The sequence below is a fragment of the Aptenodytes patagonicus genome, chromosome 1 (assembly GCF_965638725.1).
Source record: "Aptenodytes patagonicus chromosome 1, bAptPat1.pri.cur, whole genome shotgun sequence".
In the NCBI taxonomy this organism is placed as follows: domain Eukaryota; kingdom Metazoa; phylum Chordata; class Aves; order Sphenisciformes; family Spheniscidae; genus Aptenodytes; species Aptenodytes patagonicus.
The window spans coordinates 133,193,645-133,214,164 of record NC_134949.1 but is presented as its reverse complement, the minus strand read 5'-3'; the positions used below and the strand labels follow the sequence as shown (position 1 = coordinate 133,214,164).

Genomic DNA, 20,520 nt, shown 5'->3' with positions numbered 1-20,520 from the left:
TACCTCATATCTAACTTCTCACGTCTGCAGCACAAATCTCTGTATCTGAGATAGTTATCTAAACTCTATAGCCAATAGAATTAAATAGATACTTCTAGGGCACAATGTGTCTCATGTTAATGTGGATATTTAAAATACATCAGATGAATTTTGTCTCAGATGCACCTATTACTTTCCATTAGCTATAAATGGAGTTCAGAATGATCCCCTGTCTACACTGTAGACATGTAAAGTTAAGTGAGATGAATCTCACCTTATGTATCTGTATTAAAAAGAATGAAAATACTTCTTTGCCTTCCGTACACTGGGATGGCTTTCCTCTTTATAATTTTTTAAAGTTTCCCCGTATAAACTTTTTCAATTTATGTAATTTTGGTTCAGAGCATTTTAGGGATAGGGTTTTTATGTTTTACTCTAACAATTGAATTTTGAGCACAATCTTTTCCCTGAATATAACTACATGAGAGTTTTAGCTTCTAGACATGTTGCACATCAGTATGGTCTCTTAGAATTTCCCAGAAAATTTGCCAAAAGTAAAAGTTCATGGAGTTCATGACCTTAAAAAAATTACTGAATGCCACAGTAATTTAGAAATTCACTTTCATATCTGCTTTGCACTACACCTCAAAAGTCTGATTCAAAGAAAAATGACTGTCTTCAATGGACTTTGACATCAGACCTAGAGTAAATACAACAGGTGCCACAAAGCTTTATGTTGTTTTATTTACAGAATAAGTGGATCTGTGCATATACAGTGAACAAAGGATATATCTTTTATAATTTATGTTGCAATAAAGTTGTTTAAAAAATAAATTTAAAGTAAAAAAATAAAAATTAATATTGAAATAACAAACAGCAATTCAAATATTAAATGAAGAAAATCTGACCTATATCAAATGTTAGATATATATCACGAAATGGCAATTGATGGCATCCACCAAAGCAACAATTTTAATACTGAATCCTTTCAGTACAACAAAGACCCTATAAAGTCAGAAGTCAGTAGTCATCTACTAACTGTTTCAAACTACAGAATACAGAAAAAAATTTTTAACAAAGTAAAAAATTTGTGGAAAAGACAAAACTGAATTCATTTGGGAAAACTAAAGAACTTTTACACCTTCCCCAACAGCATCTATTGGGAAAAGCTGATGCAGGCATCCCTTTTATGCAGTGTAATCACAACTTATTAACTCTGCCCCAGTTAGATCAGAACTAGCTCCACACTACCAAAACTACCAAGCCAAAAAGTACCAAGCAGTCATTTTGATCACATTACCTTTATTCACTACTTATTTTTTATAATCACAACATACTTTAAACCTTAGTAGGTTAATATTTTCAAAATCTGTCAGCTATTTTTATGATGAATGCACTAAACAGTAACTAGCACTTAGCTCTATCATTTAATACCTTTTTAGAAGGAAAACTGTGAGTAATCTAAAATCCATGTCAAGTACGTATCATGTTTAGCCAAGCTTCTTTCTTTAGTGTAAATATAAGAGTCTCATTGTCCTGAGCATAAAGCATAAGCATAAAGCTCTCTGACCTTAGTCCATCCAGTTAGCAGATCTATTTGACATTTGAAACATACAGAAGGTTTCAGCCAGTAAATATTACAGATCTCTAATCTGGAGTGAAGTAGCTGTTTAAACTTTATTATGTGTTCTCTCTTAAATGGACTTTTTTCTTTTTTTTCTTCCTCATCAGAGCACCTCAGATTAGAGAAATATAACTAGGTTTATAAAACTAGAGTGTTTCTTACAGAACAACAACAACAAAAGAAAAAGCCTGTTTCTGCCCTCAAGTTTGGTTTGGATAAAACACTCACTAGGACTGACCCAGACCTGATTACTGGGAGGCCTATTCTTCTCAAAACTAAGTATTATAAAAAGTGTAATAATGTATGAAATAAATCAGATTTCACTGTCAGTTGCTGCTGCAGACTAGGAAAACAAATACTTTAAGAAAGCATTTAGTATTGGAATTTGAAAAAAAAAAAGGAAAATTTAAAATACTTGCATGCTGCTTTGCTTCCAGCATTGAGCCCCTTGCTTGACCATGTTAATGTCTTTATAGCATAGTCTTGAATACTTTGTTTTGATCATCTATTCCACCTACAGTAATGACCTCCCGCAGAAAACTTATGAATCACTCATTTAAAATGGATAGCTCCCACCAACCAGAAATAATAAAATGTATTTGCTGACTTCCTACCTAGAGTCTATGAGGAAAAGAAGAAAATCCAGCTTCAGCCATTCAAGCTGAAGCTGGATGTAACAAGCATAGATCTACATGACCTAGGGATATCTGAAGAGCCAAAGCTCAACTAATTGCACCTAAAATTTGGACTGAGTGTACTACTTCATTTCACAAAGCATTTGTCATTTAATGTCATAGGACTGTTATGCAGGAAAACTATAGAAGGATCTTTCTGATCTTTGGATAGGAAATTACGCACACATAATTGTTGAAAACGTCTTAGACTATGTTACTTTTTGCAACCATAAAATTTGTTGGGGAGTAGGAAGCTAACATTTACATTGACCGTATCATGGTCACAATCATCTTCTGTAAATACTCTTCAATATGAGACCTGCTAAGTGGTAGCCATCATTCTCACTATCAACTTTCCTGGCAATAGGTATCTGTGTTTGCATTAAATCCAAGATGCTTCAGGAACTGTATTAATCTTGGCTTTTTTTTTTTTCCTCTCTAAATAGATATCTAATGATAAACGTCCACAGGGGATAAGGGAATTTTCTTCTTTTTTTTCTTAAGGTTAATAGTTTACTACTTCCATCACTGCAGACCTACACTAGGAGTCTGTAGAACCAAATTATAATAATCAAGGCTGGGAAAAATAAAAAAAAAGGGAAAAGAAAAAACATAATCATCCATCTGTCAAGCTTTGGAATTGACTGAGGATGACAGAATGGAAATAACTGAAGACCAGTTTCTACTATAAGTATTTCTGGCGAAGTCCTGCTTTGCTTAGCCCTGATTATTTGAAACTAAAATATAAGAGATACAGACTGACCCAAAATTAATGATTAATATTTCCTTTATAGGTGGCTGCTATGATTATTGAAAAAGAGTTCCTGAAACTTTTGCAAAGAACCATAATGGTATCCCTTCCAAAAATCCATGACTTATTTTCTTCAAAGCTTCAGGTAACTTCCTTATTCCAAGACTGCAAAATAGCAGTCATGGTAGAAATAGAGGTTTTCTAGGAGAACATAGAAAGATAAGATGAAAAGGTAAATCTGACAATGGACTTACTCTAATGTTCACTTCCAAAGAAAGAGGTGTGTTTTCTTACCACGTCACTAGCACATTGCAAAATCATCTGTTTGTCTTTCCGTTGAGTCTCACTTTTATGAAGTGCTAAGATTTAAAATTACTTTTATTATGCCTCAGCATAGTCTCAGCATTCCTGTTTAACTAGCAAACCATTTTCAAAAAGATAAACAATAAATCTAATCTCCATAGATAAAGCTCCCTATTTTTGTTTCGAAAAAATCTGAGTCCTACATTTTATCTTATGAGATTTTCTTCATAGGCCATGTGTTTCTTAAATTGAAAGAGACTACATTTGCACTACTGACCATAATACTAATTCATGGAAGTACATGGATGAGTTGCAGGGACAGATGACAGTTCATATTTTACTTTTGGTGCCTTACTTGACACCATTTAAATACTTTCATGCCCAGTGGTAGGACACAGGACCAAGGCTCTCAAAACTCTGGTCATCCTGTGAAGGACAGATTGTGGAGACCAGATTTCTAGACAAATTTCTGCCAAATAGACATGGTATGTCTTGACCACTCATTTATGAGTGGATATCCAGAAACCTTATAAAAGAAGGCCTAGGTAGAAGGAAAAAAATAAAATAAAATAAGAGTGCTAAGAGCCCATATATACTGCCTGCACATACAATCACGTTCACTCAGAACTCTACTATAACCATCTGGAAGAATGAAGTAGAAGTGGTAGCTATGCATGGCAACCAGCAACCAAAGGTGGAAACAATAATTAGGCATGCTGACACATTGCAGCAACTGGAAATGACAGCCCAATAGTTTTGGTAGCTTCTGCATTTGGCAGGAGATTTTTCTGCCTGTAATAACTCAGTTAAACTGACATTCACGTCAACTTCAACTACTTTGGGTTCTGCTATGGAATATATTTAATTTAAAATAAAAATTGCCTTTCCTAGAATTTCCCAGTTGTGGGAGATTTTACTTGTCTCTTTATTGATCTGGACTAAAAGTTCCAGGGGTGCTACTATTTTGCTACAAGGAAAAAATGTGCATACTTTGGCCATCCCTCAAAGGTGCATTGTCCTAACTTTCAGAAATCAATTAGACATTCATGTGTACGTTGAAACACACAAAAATTCTAGGAAAAAGTCAAACATTCGAACGTAGCATATTGTTATACTTTAAGAAACTATTTCCACATCATCATCATCATCATCATCACCTTTCTAAACTAATAGTTACCTTAGCCTTCATTTCTGGCCTCTTCCACCATATTTTCTGCATAGTTTGGTGTCACGTGATTTTGAGTCATATCTGAGTATGTCTCACATATGTATCGTGTGTATCTTGCACAACTTTTGCTTCCAATACAGCCTTGTAAACTTTCTTCAAAGAATGATTTATGCAAGGTATAAAAAGTGCTACATTCACATGTGAAAATTATACTAGAATATTGTTCTCCCAGGAGCCATAAACAGATCAGAGTCCAGTTTGCGCTATGAAAAAAGAAATACGAACCTCACTGGGACTTTTAATCACAATATGCTGGCTCTGAATTGAAGATCCATTTTGTATCACGTCCCACTGGACTAACAAAAATCTGCTTATTTACAGAAGTTAATTTAAAACTTTTAGCAGAAAAAAAGGATACTGAAGGTGTTGCCCAGTTTTCAATCAAACTTGGTCTTATTCCAGACAAAAGCCAATGTGCATTGTTGTGCTGCGTTTTCAAATCGATTGTTCAAAACTATAGTTACTATTAACTATTTTTTTCTGTGTTCCAAGATTGTTAGGAAATACCCTTACAGAACTGGGAATAATTTTATTCTGTACAGTCTTCTGTGGATGTAGAGAAAACTGTAAATTAAATTCTCATGTGGCCTTACTTTTCCGTCAATGGCTTCAGCCATCCAGATCTGCACTGGTAAGTTCACTTAATTGCAAGAGAAAAGCAGTGAAGCCACTAGAAACTTAGTGCTTTAGCACTGATTTTATTTAAACAGATTACCATCAAAAAAAATCTGACAAAACACCATTCATAATGTCGCAATGTCACTCCATTTAACAAAGAGAGGCTGCTGAGATTTTTCCAATGGAAAAAAAAAATTGAGATGGCATAAAACACAGTAAAGAACCTCTAACCTCTCTGTATGAATTTTGGACTTTTGGGTAAGGATTGAATAAAAAAGTTCTGGAGCTAGATTATAGTTAAATTAGGACTTTTGTTGACTATAGACAACAGGAAAATCAGCTAGGAGGCAATGCTATAGATTTCTAGATTATCCCCAAACATTTTTTTGATTATGACAATTGGACAATTTTTTTATATACTTGATAGAATATAGCAGATGATATCTGACTCACACTAGGATTACATACATTGGAGTGACAACCATTGTGCATTCAGAATATGGAATGGAGGGGAAGAGTTTGCCTCTAAGATATCGGTCATTGTTCTGAATGACTTCAATGGTAATGATAATGTAATAGGAATGATTTTATTTTAAATCATGCTTATCGCTGCAGAGATGCTTCGGAAATAATTCCATGCAGAAAGGGAATGTTCCCAATCTGTATTACAACCACATACTCATCCACATACCATATTTTATGCTGAAATATGCATGTTAGTTACTATTTGCTAAACTCTAATTGGTACTTGTCCTGATCTGTCATTGTTCAAAAACTGGTATGTTAGATGTATATATTCAGATATAAGTGTGGAAATCACTGGTCCATGCTGTTATGCCAGACAATTGAGATCTGAAGTTTTCACTGCTGTAATTACAGCTGTGCAAGACTAAATTTGTTTGAATGCACAGGGCATGGCTTGCCCTGGCTTTTCTTTGTTGCCAGAAACTTAAAACCTGTATTATACAAAACAATGGCAAGCAAAGAACTTTAATTTCTATTTCTAATATTGTGATTTTTCTGTTTCACTACTTCGTAGACTCTCTTTAGATTCTTTCTTATATAAAATACTTAAAAATAATTTTTTCAACCTTATTATCTGAGAAAACTTACCAGAAGTCAGAGGATAAAAGAGCAGCAAAATCTTAGAGATCTTAAAAAGATCTTAAAAACTATAGGTACTTAAAAACAAAGATCTTAAGAACTACATAGTATGGTACAAATCAAATCCAACAATCCATCTAATAATGGCACAATGATAGACTCAAGAGGGATTGAGTTAACTGTAGTAAAGTAAGAATAGCCAAAAGTGAGAATAGTCAAAATTTGAAGTTTCATACTTACACTTAAACATACATTTTAATGCTTTAAAGTCAGGGTGTTGTTTTTTTACTTTTAGAATTTTTTTTTAGCAATTGTGCAGCAGAATTTTGGAAAGAATTACTTAATCTACTGTTATATTACTTCATCACTTGCTTAATGTGCCTAATTATTATGAAGCTGTTCTGATATGACAGTCTAGTAATATTCAAAATCATGACCTACCCCTGTTTATACAGTTTCTAAATTTGTACTGTCTTCATGAGATCAAGTGTAGCTAACATGATTAATTTATGCCATCATGATAAACTGTCTCTGAGGTCAAGGGTCTTCAACAGAAGATTTTAAATCAATGTTATATAATAGCTGCTGATATTAACTTAAAAATAATTATACACTACTTGAAGTACTTCTGATAGCATTATGAATACTACGAAGATAATGTAAGCACCTAAAATGAAATAAAACAGCTTAATTAGGAATCTGAAACTCTAAACAAATTTGAATACCTATCTCTCTCTCTATCACAGAAACTACTGCCAAAACAAAATGGTAAAAGTCTACATATTAGCTATTGTGAACAATTCTGTCAGGTCTACAATGCATAATAAAATAGGGTACAGTAAGTTCTTGTATCATGCTCATTTTGATTTTAAAATGCAACTTAGAAAAACTTCCATGCTAAAATAAAAACTAAAATTTCTAGACTTGTTGCATTTTAACTGATACTTTATTTTGTGCATCAGATATTACTCATAAGGACACTTCAAAGACACAGCAATAAATTTTACCGTATTCTGAGCTTTTAGAAAGAGAATTTAGGCTTCTATTCTGAGCTTCTCTCTAATATTATTTCATGTTTGTATGCTATTATTCTGTTTTTGGAGGAGTGTGAACAATTTCAGAACAGATGTAAGAAATATGGGGTAGTATATGCATACGTGCCTTTTACAAATATTCTGATCATAAATGAACTTCAGAGAATGGGGCACATCCCATCATATTATAACATAGTTCAAAAACTTTTTTTAATGGGATCATTAAAATTGAACATAACTTCACTTGCTGTCTTTCCATTAATTGTAAAATTTAACCTCGGCTTACATATTCACAGTAACTTCACTAAACTTACCGTTTACTTTTCTCCTGCTGCCATGTGCTCAATATAATCAGTCCCACTGCCAGAAAGTACATGCTTTTTTCAGAGGTACCAAGATGAGAGTCAAGTAGACTAGGATGCTTTTTAAAAATTTGCAAATAAGCCAAATAGCCAGGAGATAATTACATTTCATTAAAGTGATTTTTTATTCCTAAATGTGTCATTCTTTCCCCTAATCACTAACAGTATTATTGCAAATGATCCAACCATATAGGCAAGACAAAATATATCATAAGTCATAATGTCTACCTGTCAAAATATAAGATGTATCCATTTTTTTTTAATTAGGGAGATTGGATTAAGAATAAAAGTTTCATTCAAAGATTGTGTTCTGAAAATGCACTGAAAAGGTTACCCTAAGGGTCGTATCTGAAAACATCATGTCTTTAAAATGCATAAAGTCTGTTGAGAGCTGACTAGAAACCAATCAACTGAAAAGAAACAAACATAAACCTGGTAAAAGCATTCAATATTATCACTAGATTAGTTCTCTAATTTCCCAAGGCAAACAGGACTATGACTTCCACCAAGCAATATCCATTCTTGTCAGTGCTGCCCTCCCTCTTCTCCTGATTTTTAAATTCATCCCACTTATACTTTTAGATTTATCAAATGAAAATGTGACAAGGAGGCTATTTGGTCTTAAAAATAACTTATCTGGGGAAATGAGGGTACAGCAATGTTCCTACCTGCTCCTTTTCACTGCAGCATGCTTACAATTTAATCTCAGTCCAGACTGATGTTCCAGTATCAAAATAATGTTAGTATTTATTAAGTAATCCTAACTTTGCTAATGTTAAATTCTTAATGTTCTTTGTTTCTAAAAACTCACATTGACAGAAATGTTTTTTTAACCAAACATTGCATTTACCTTGACTGGTCTCCAAGGATTTCAGGAAATCAATTGGAGCCTGAGAGAACCCAAAATCTGTATACAGTCTATTTTAATTTAAATTGTATTTGGGGCAGGGGGGAGAGAAGTAAATCAGCCCTAAATGCAGAATAAAGCTCTTTCTTACAGAATTTGAAGATTAGGAGATATATGACTAATGCAGAGGACCCATCACTGGTAGAGAAATATAGATCAGTTAGTAACCAAAGAGAAAACGAAGCAGCACATGCATCAGTACAATTGAAAGTACAGTCTACCTCTAAGAATAAAGAATGCAAACCTTGCTCACAGCCTTTAGGACTCTTATAATGGAAAAAAACCACCCTATTCTGAAAAAGATCTGAAAGCAAGAGAATAGTGGACAGAGGAAAGTGGTAAAGAATCAGTTATGCCTGGAGTTTTCACTGTGACACAGACAAAGGAGTTAACAAAATCCTTTGAAGGCATATAAAGAAATGGGGAGGTTATGCGTCCTCTGTGTTTTGCTCAAATGTAGCTGTCACTGAAATTCTGCACCTACAGTACAAGAAAGATGCTGTAAAAGATGGACAAAGTCAGGAACGCCAAGTCATCTGCAAAATCATTAGGTTTAGTCATACACTAAACAGTATTGAAAAATGTTCATTTCTTTATGAATTTAATTAAAGTGACTATGAATACATGAAAAAACATGGAAAACTTTAATTCTAGTATTTCCTGTAGCTTTTAAAACCAAACTGGAATTCTATCATGGAAAAGCATGGTAACCTAGACGTAGTGTCAGCAACATTTCAAATAGAAAAGAAGTACAAATATCCATTAAAAACTATTAGCTTTCAGTTTAATAACAAATATTTATTTATTAATATGAAATATTCAACATATTCCATGGAACTGCCTTTTTCATAAATTTTGGGCATTCTGGAGAAACAAAAAAGATACAATAAACGTACTCCTTTTTATATGATTCACTTTTATACTAAAATGATTATCAGGACGACACATTTATTCCTCTAACTTTCTTAAAGCTTACAGTAGACCACCATAAAGTCCCTTTTTTATTACTCGTCCATCATAAAAGAAACTACAATAGTAATTTTAACAGATCCAGAGTTTTGACATAAAAAACCTCAATAACACAACAAGCTCTTGGCTATACATTACACTACCTCTATTTGATATTTGCTAATTAATAATTTAGGATTTTCAAACTGTCAAAGTTGCTATGCTCCAAAAGCATGATTTCCTCTAGCAAAAACATCAGGTCACCAGAATTAACTGTTGGATTGCTTTTCTATTATTATTTTTAAAGCAAAATAGGTACCATTTGGGTCATTACATTTCTTTCCTTTTTAAAACAAACACACACATGAATACAAAGGTGATAAGTTTATCAGCCTAATTTCTTTGACTTGATATTTTGGCAAAGTCTTTGTATTATTCAAACTTACAAAATCACTCCTGTTGTCATCTTGCAGAGCATTCAGACACAAAAGCACTCTCACATAGCTTCCCTTGCTTACGGCAGGGTTGGAGAAGGGTTTTGGGAATCATCAGTCTTGTGTAACAGGAGCCATTGCTGAAGGCATTACAGTCACAAAAGAGGTAATGAAATAGGGTGGTGATAGTAAATTTAGAAAGTACCAGAGCAGGCTTTATTTGAGGCAGCTAAGGGTTGCAGCAGTATCACAAGGTACCTTCCTAGGTCCATGAATTGCTCTGCATCTCTAAATGCTGTAACACTCAGTAGTAATGTAAGGGCTAACAAAAGACTCAAAAGAAAAGATGTCAGTCACCATAAATGAGATTGGTGTGTCTACCAAAAATCAAAACAGTACATAAATAATACATCCTATGGGTCCAGTATGCTAGAGTACCTAGTTTAATTGAAGTATATAGTTTTGACAATATTCTAATATGATTAAGATAAGTCAGAAAATCTTTAAAACTAATCACAATCAGTATTTTCAGTCTACTCCTAAACTGTTTGTTCTGTATTGATCACAAATGCAATATTTGCAAACAGTATGATTCTAGCTCTGAGCTCTTGAGAGAAAGCCCAGCTAAAACTAAGGCCCCGCTGCAGCAGGCAATGTGCAATTACAGACAAACACTCCTTACCCTGAAGCCTTTATAATCTAATAGAAAACACAACAGTACTTGGTGTTATCGGAGCAGTTCCTGAGATCTACTCTACTCTTACACAAGAGCTACCAAATACTCATTCATTCAGAACAGGTTTTAATGTGTACTAAGGATTCTGGTAGATTACTTAAAGACAAAAAGCTCTTGAATGGTTTAGCTGAATTTAGAAAGAATCTTGCTCTCTGGAAAGTTAGGTCTACTAAATCAGATTGTTTTTTTTTTTTTTTAAAGTTTACTCCAGAAAGGATTTTGCCTTTGAAGGCACAAGCAAGTCTCTCACGCTGTTTTCAGGCTCAGATACACTTATAACAAACAACCCCTAGTTGTGTTTTTTCTTAAAGGCATCAATTTACTAAAATACCAGTACTAAAAACATCACATAAACACTTATTAGCAAACGCATCCATGAAACCCAATGATTTACATACAATGTACAGAACAGATCTTTTCCGTTTCAGCTATTAAGAACAACAGTTAAAGGAAAAATGGGTTGTGCAAACGATTTCAGATAGCTGTCACGCTTACTGCAAAGGTACAGAAAGAAAATTTTTGTGATCAGAATTTGTAGTTTATCTTAGTCTCCAGAAATAAACTGTGATGTAATGGCTCCACAAAGGCTGGACAAATGGAACAATATTTGGTTTTCATTCAAGACATCTGTAAGGGCTGAACTGTGGGACACAGGATGAGCTTCATAATGAGAGATAAATAGCCAGATATTTTAGCAAAAAAGCAGTAGCTGGCATTAATATGTTCTTAGAGTCTAGGCACTAAGAGGGGACAGAGAAACACCTTGTCTTGCTGTGGAAGGCAACAGAACATAGTTATCCGGTGCCAACAAATCATGAAAAAAAAAAAAAATAAAACCAATCACCTAACATATTAAAGAATCAGCATCAATTTCCAGCTTTCAGTAAAATAAAACTTGTATGAACTGTCTTGCATAACAGGTGAATAATAGTTCCCGTTTCCACCACACTAATGGGAAATTAACATTCAGAGAGCCCTCTGCTCATCTTAGAACCCTGCAATTCAGAAACATTCTTATTACATAACCAAATTGGTTTCTGAGTATTTTAATTTCACTTCTAATATCACCCCAATAGCAGAACCTTGCCCAGTTTCAGTACATCTCCTCTATGCTACATTTCCACAAAAATGACAAATAATAACTGATTTTGACTGTCCACTTTTGAAGCGATATGGTGAGACACCTCATAATACTGTGAAATTGGCAGATATTTGCCATCCTAATATATTAATTGTGCATTGGAAAAGCTGCTCAAAATATGTTCTCTTTCATTTCTTCTTTCTCTTCTCCTAGCATTTTTTGACAGAAGTGTCCTTTATAGATTAACGTACTGTAAGGGTTTGCTGCCTTCATTAAAAAACAAAACAAAACTCAAGAAACTGTTCTGAAATCAGCAAAATTCTGAGATATGTACATCTCAAATTTAATATAGTCAGATGATGAGTATAACAGTCTATTATATTCTTGTTCCAATCGATGCATAAACTGGAATTTGCCACACTCCACAATTCATTACACATCCTTAAATCATTCAATAAAAATTGAAGCTTTTAAGTAGTCTGTGTGGCAAAAGAACATATTTATTTCTCCTTTTAATCAAAATCAAGGCAGAATTATTATTTGAATTTAGAAGATATTTAGCAAATGCAAAATACTTAGACGTATAAAATAAAAGATTGTTTTCTATAGTGGTCTCACTTCCATTGTGAAAAGTCAAGCAGATTAAAAAAATTGTGTAGTTTTTATAGGTTTTTTTCATCCATTGCAAGCTTAGATTTTGAGTGAGAAGCTACAGCATATCTGTATTGTGTTCATTTTTTAGAAGATTAACGAGGTAATATAATATTTGCTGCCTGTAGAAGTATAACGAAAAAAAAGATTGAAATCAAACAGTGCCTACTATAAATATCTAACGTGTACTGAAATTCTGCCATAAGCTTTACTGAAATAATATGACTTTTTGTCTTTTTTGGTTTTTAGTTTTAGAAAGAAAATTAATTGATACACTATTGCAAGCTAGCATGATGCTAACAACAAAAGTGAGAACAAATTTCTTCAGGGAGCTCTAAACAGGACAAAAGAAAGAAGTAGCCTCCATCTAAAATGTTTTCTGACAAGTAATTGTTGGTAATGAAGTATTTGATCAAAACAAGTATTTAACAAAACAAGTCAAATAGTTTTAAAGTTTAATAGTTTTAAAGAAAATACTTTTTGGAAAATAATCCAGTTTTCAGTCTGTTTTTTTTAAGTTTATATGATTGAGGTCTCTGATTATCTGTTGTTCTATCTTCCCCCCTAACCTTCCCCCATAGTTTTAAATTTTCTGACTAATTTTAAACAAATTTGACAGAAGATTAGAATTATAAAAAGTAATGACATTTTATAATTTATTTAAAAAAAAAGGCAACCAGATAAAGAAAACCAGATACTATTGGTCACTAACAGGGGAACAGGTATAGTGTGTAGACCTTAGTAAACAGCTGAGAATTCACACAAAAAAGAAACACCTTATAAAGCCCCCCATGGTGGAAAACATTTCAACTGAAACTTACAGATAACTACAAAACACAAAACCCTAGGAATTCTAGCTTCAGTACTTCTGGTGTTCATCGAACACACTGGAAATACAATTCATTTAAATATTTTTTGTTCTCTTCTACTACATGCAGTGAATCATTCAGTGAATTTTATCTCTGTACTGTGGCAAAAAATCTAGTCCAATTACGAAAATATATTTCATCATGAATACATTACTTTGTAATACATTCTGGCTAGCATCAGTGCTGGTTCACTAGTACTAGTAATCCCTGAATATTCAAAACTTGATGAAATATGCATTCAAGGGAGGAAGGAGCACACCTGAAGTAAATTCATTCTTACATATTTTCAGGTTCTTATGTTTTCATGACTGCTTATCTTTTCTTTAAAAAAAACCCAAACAACTAAATAAAATTTACCAATAAAATATTAATTCAATTTTTTCTGGAGAAGTTAACACATCCAATGCTGTCACAGTTCACTTTCAAATATTCTGGGTATCTCAGAAAGGTCAGGTGACCTTCACCCTAGAAGTGCCTATTTTTCTTGTCTACAAACGAAGATCAGGATTACAAGCTCAAATACAGATGCCTACTCTGGACCTGTTTTTGCGAGATGGATCTCACATCCAAATATTAAGTAGGAAAGAAATATGTTGGAAGTTTGCTATAGGGAAGAAGTAAATATTTTATTTAAAAAACTCAAGCATCTTATGACTATTTCCACGCCTGCTACTTTCTGTCTCTCTATATAACACAACACCTTGGAGAAAGAAATTAACTGACAAGTTTATCTGAAATGAACAATAAATAGTAAAACAGTCTAGCCAAAACCTCCATTCTTCAATATCCACCCATCACTGGTCAAACTCATACCCAATTCGCTTGACTCCTCTCCTTATATTAACAAACAAACAAACAAACAAACACCTCCACAAAGGTGCCTATAAAGGTTGTCAGTAAAAAGGAACTCACTGTAAAATACCTAAGTGCAAAAGACAAAAGACAGTTCATCACAACCTGACAAAAATTGACTTCCAAAATTAGGATAAGTAAATTTAGCTAAAGTATTTTTTAGGCAGTTTAAGGGCAGATGCTGATCCTTTGCTGTCTGCTCTGCATAAACATTAAGGTTTTCATAATGCAGGTTTTTATAATGCAATGGTTTTTGGTTTTGTTTTTTTTTTTTAAACAGTTCACTTTTTAAAGCAACATGACATGAACCTGCTTTACTTTATGGCTTTAGGCTAAAATAAGATGGTAATGAAAAGCTCTATGTGATGGATAGAGTTTGCAAAATCCATTGGGATGAAAGGTTCTAAATAAGATTAATAAAGCTATCCATTAAAGGGGCCACAGCAAGACCTATTTGTACTAATTTATATAACTAATATGTATAGAAAGTTATTCCCCAACAGCCTTACCTTTCCCTGATTGTTTTATGTAAGCATTTTTAATGGCTAATTATTCACATCAAAAGACCTAGAAAGACTCCCAGGCTGACTGGTCATTAAGTGACACAGTTCAAGTCTCATAAGTTTGTCTTATCTTCACATCTATGCGTCAAAACCCACAGATTTAATCATATGCCATAGTGATCTCTGATGCAATATGAGACATATTTTTGAAAGACTTATGGAAGCAAACCAGATAAATGTTTTGTTAAGCAATAGAACCACTATCATCCTCCTTCAAAGTAGTCATTCATTTAGTCACTCATTTCCCAAAACTTCCAAGACAAGGTGAGATTAACTACTCTATTTATACCATGGCAAAAGCATTAATAAATTTGCTGAATCTGAAATGTATTAACTGTACATGTCACTGATTATAAATGTCCAGATTAGCCGTGAAAGTAGGACAAACTGATTAGGATGAAAAAATTGCATCCTCCATTTCCTTTATTTTTTATACACACAAAAAAATGCTTGTGAAATGGGTATAAAGCTCAGTCTCTTCCCCAGATCCTCATGTGCTAGTGCTCTATAACCACTTGAACTGGTGAGGATGAATCACCCAAACAGTGAGGCAGTTACAGTCAGGTACCAGTAAGTTTGATTGATCCAGTCCAAGAACATTGTTTTCTTCAAGACAGAGAAAAAAACATGTTTATTCATTCTTGTCATGCATAAAAAATACGTCACTATGCATCTACATGTGCTAATAGTTATTTCAAAAAGTTTCATAATGAAATGTTTAAAAAATGCATCCTAATTAATTACTTACAAGGTTTAATTTGGTTATCTGAATAAACAATGCCAGGATTTACAATAAAACCTAAAGATAAGCTATGAATTGTCATCTAATGGTGCAAGAGTAGGCAGAACCATACAAGCAACTTTAAATTTATTATTTCTCATAGCCTTCAGACATTTTAATGTCCCACTACCAGTAGCAACAAATTCATTAAAAACTTTTAATAGATACAGTAAATTAGGAATGAAAAATAATGTAGAATGTGCAGTAGAGAAGAATTAAATAACTATTATAATTATGAAATAATACTTCTTATAACTTGACATGACAAGAAAATGTTTTTACTACAAATTCAGTATAAATTATTTTGATATTTCATCACTGCCATTAGTAGTAGCAACAACGGTGAGGAATCTTTTAACAGTAAAAGAAAGTTTTTAGGAATTTTATATGTCCAGAAATGTATTACTTATAAAGATTACAGTATTATTTAATATTTTGCTTGGCATAAGAAAGAAGCAGTAAATATTTCACTAGGAATTGTGATGTCCTCCCCTTGTTAACTGAAAACGAAGTCTTTCCATTGCTATAGCACTTCAGTCAAGAAAGGCCCATGAATTTGTTTTTAAGATGACCTTAAATCAGAAAAAGAAGTGTTTTGCTCACTTAGGGCCCAGGTGTCTAATGCAGAGCTCACGTATATTATTTGAAACATTTCTACTGAGACCTTAGAAACTATGGACAAAAACCCGAACTCCATGGGATATTGCTGAGTCTAGGTTTTCTTTTGTAGGGGCAGTAGCATGCTGTACTCAGAGGTGTTTGATAAGAGGGTGATATTCAGTAAAAAGAAAACCAGTAAGTTTCTCTGAATAAATGATCCAGTCAATATGCAAGTAAGAACTGATGGCATTCATGTAGGCTGGCTATCAAGTTTAGAACATTTTAGTGATTAGTTCAGAACATTTAGTCAAAGTACTAAGGATGTGTAAAATTGTAAGGAGAACCTTAATTAAAAAAAAAAAAAAAAAAAGACTGTAGAATCTGTTTTCAACATAATAGCAAGTATTGTGTGCTTTTGTTATTAATAAAATATTAGCCAATGATACATTTTTGCCAGATATATATCCTTCCAGATATATCCTTGCAATATGAAGGACATTGTAGTATGTACCATGATCATGCTAATTAAGGATTCCTCTATAACAATGCTAAATTGGTTTCTCATTGATTCCACATTCTATATTTTCTCTCTCTTGTAGAATCATTAAGCAATCATAGACATCTCTTTGACCAGAAAGAATATTTTGCTACATTTCTACTATTTCTCTGAAAATATTTCATAACACCAAAAAACACAGTCAAAATTGAATGAGATGGAACAGAGTTGATCCGAATGGAACAAAATTGAACCATTTGAATCCAAATGGAATCCAAACTGGAACAAGAAAAATCAGAGATTATTGGCATAACCTTTATCACTCAGTAAAGCAGGAAATAAATCTAAAATACAAAATCTAAAATGTGAAAGCCACAATTATTATATAAAAAAAATGTATTTTTACAAGTTTTATATTTGGGGAAAAACAGAGTAAGCTATCCACCCACTTACCACTGTGTTTTCATTGTATGAGAATATGTGGCCTCAAGCACTGAAATACCCTTTCCTCCCATATCCTCTGATTCCATTTGTGCTGTATTCCAGAAAGAACCATTGAAATTTAGTGGTTATTAAATCATCAATATCCATATAATCCAATTTAGATATAAAAGAGAGAAATTATTAGCATGACCATGATTTTCAGCACTGAAGCCTCGATTCTCTATATCTTTTTATTTTAAACATCTACAAGACAAAAATGTGACGTTCCTGACATTATAGTGCAGTAGAAGGCAGGTCTAGAGAAGGCATGAGTGATTCACAAGCCTTTTGCAGGCTTGGATAAGTACTCTAAAATGTAAATGCTGGGCAATTCAACGTATGAACAATTTAAGAGAGATCTGTAACTTACAAGCAATTTCTATATCCACAGTATCCTTAGAAGGCTGAGTATAATTAATAAGGCCACCACCCAATAATTGCAAAATCTTACTTATTATTTAAGGTCCTGTGTGACCTTAAAAAATAAACATAATATCCTTGATATTTAGGCCTGTAAATGAAAGTAAATACTTGAGAAATTAATAATTATATAATAGCAATATCTTTGAAACAATGAAATTACAGAAAATAAAGTCCAGCCCTTGCCTGTTTAGTGGGAAGTACCCATCACTGACCAGTCACAATAGATGAACATCATGAACACAAAGAAATCATTTCAAAATTCAGACCCAGAACTTAATTATTTTACTATTAAAAAAAATGCACCACCTAAAATAATAAAATAAAGTTAAACTTGCAACCCAAAAGTGGATACTAAATATAGACTGCTGAGAATTCTTAATATGAGTGTAAAGAACAAATATTCTGATGTTCTATATTTTTAAAATAAGAATACTATTTTTAAATTCTCAGGTAATGATTCAGGAATGTAACTTGACAGTCTAGTTCTGAAACCACTGAAGAATTTGTCTTTTTGTAGCTGTCTTTTTTAGCATTTATCTATGGCACATGAACACCACCACCCTCCCCACGCCCACCACCCCCCACCCCCCCCCAATACTAATTCTTGTTTTCTTCTTTGCTGCATATTAACCTGGCATTAATTTCCAGTACAACCTGTACTGGAAACATCTTTACATACAAAATGGAATGTAGATTGGGGCTGCAAGGCAGACCACAAGAAAAAAAATGAAATAACAAATTTTAGATAGATGATTGCAAATGATATTCTAACATTCAGCCATGGTAAGATCCAACCATAAAATACAGCACCTGAGCTATCTTGGTGATGGTATGGATGGTGTGCTATTTTGAGAACTCATGTTCCAGAAAGAGGAATAGGCACAGGAAATGAGTGAAGTTGTCTAGCTATCATATGAAAGCAGATTAGAAAACTGCAGCTTTAGTTTACCAAAGGAGATCCAATAGGGAAAATGACTGCAGCCTACAAGAACAGAAGGGGATAAACATCAGGGAGTAGATGAAACTGAACTACAACTCAGTCTTGGCACAAAAATAAATGAACTAAGTGCAAATGCAGTAAGTTGAAGAAGTTAAAGTCGCCAAGCATTAAGGAGTGGAGACAGAAAAACCTTTCAGTCAGAATAATGAGAGCAAAAGAAATCTGTAACTACTTTCAAGACAGAGTTCAGTATGTTTCAAAGGGTTTAGATGATGTGCTATCTGCAAAACATCCTTTTAAATCCTGTCTCCTAATCATAAAAGAAGTCAATTACAATTTCTTAAAAACTGAAATGTGATATTTCTTTTCAACACCACAAGTTCTGCTCTCAAAAAGTCTTAGTGAAAAATTCACAATAAGAGTATTTAAGTATTCATGACCCGAAATGAAACAACTCTATTATTAGGTTTCATTCACATTATATATAATGCATAAATGTTGTTTAATATCATGCCATTGTGCAGGAAAAAGGAACACACTTCCCCAAATACACCGAAAAGAATGTAATTACCTCTTAACCTATATTAACATAATCACCTAATCATACTGTTGACTGTTTCATTTTACATTAACATTTGACTTCATGTATTTACTGAATGTTAATGAACACATTAATCTTTACTTTTCCAGAGTAGTCCTACCCAGAAATAGTATTACACATCTGAATGTTTTGTATAATTTTTTTCTAAAAGAGTTCCTTGTTGAATACAAGACTATTCACTTGCTTGTGGAAGCATTTTCAAACAAATCCTGTTAATTCTGAATATGGTTCACTAAGCAGCATGATCTCGTTAATAAAACAAGTTGCTAATCTAGTAAATCAAAATGCTCAGCTGTTTTAACTGTTTACCTAATGGAAATTCTAATGATCTCTTCTGTCAGCCTCACAGAAGCCTAATACTTTTCAAACAAGACCCAGCAAAATAAAGAAGGAACCAAGGAGGAGAATGGGGACAATGCAACTTCAGACTAAACATTCTTTCACAAATAAATGTTAACTAACATTGGGTCTACATTCTTGAGGTTAGTTGGAATATTTTCACATTATGTGAATTTTTGTTAGAAAGGTAGTTTTGTCTGTTGTACTGAACTAAATGAAATGTTTGAGAGACAAATTCATGAGTTCCTGGTATTCCTAACACAAGGGAAAAAGGAAGAAAGAAAAAGCTTGATGGACTGCGAAAAGAAAATTTTGGTAGAAATCCATTCTGCAAACATGTTCAAAATGTTCTCATATATTGCATAAGAAAATAACAAATGGATAACAGATGAGAAGGAGGCTAGGTCAAAGGGAAATGTAAAACAGAAGCAATCTTGTTCTACACTGAAATCTAAGCTTCTACGTAACAAGACATTATCTCAGGGTCTTTCAGTGTGATGTTCAATTCAGTATGAACTTCCTTCTCAATGATGACAAGAAAATAATGTTTCTAATCTGTTGGGTCTGTGAAATGTGCTACACACCCAGTGTATTTATAACATCTATGATACATCTTACCTTGGTCTGCGCACTATCAAAAATCAACCTCTTCTCAGAGAGCAAATCTATTGTTTTAGAAAGGGGTTAGAATAAAGGAGACAAACACGTTTTCCATGGATCCATTTTTTTTAAGTGCTCATTTGAAGCTGCTCAAGGATACCAGAATATTGCCAAGAAGGGTGATGGAGCAGAGGCAAAGGAAAGAAGAAAGGGTAAGGCTTTATGACACTGTATTACTATTCATCACATAGATACTCATGTCTTACTTTAGTATTTTATGTTTTTCAAAGAAATGCTTAAAACTGTGGCACAGAGAAAGGGAGACAAAATTTCAGTGGAAATACACATGAGCTCTGCTACCTTTTACATACACAATAAAGAGCATCTTTAATTCCTTGATGACATTCTATTTTGTCAGCCAGATCTTAGACTTCTTCAGTGTTCAAAGTGTTGATAGTCATTTGCAGAAAAATATTTACCTGCTATTTTAACTACTTCAGCTTAATGTACTACTTAACATTTATATCTTTTTTTTTATA

The 20,520-nt window shown here is 33.3% G+C and overlaps 1 protein-coding gene across 12 annotated transcripts in view; it reads right to left on the bottom strand.

The window, feature by feature from the left end:
• Positions 1-20,520, bottom strand: part of DMD (dystrophin) — a 1,394,632-nt gene that overhangs the window by 627,946 nt on the left and 746,166 nt on the right. The window lies entirely within an intron of this gene.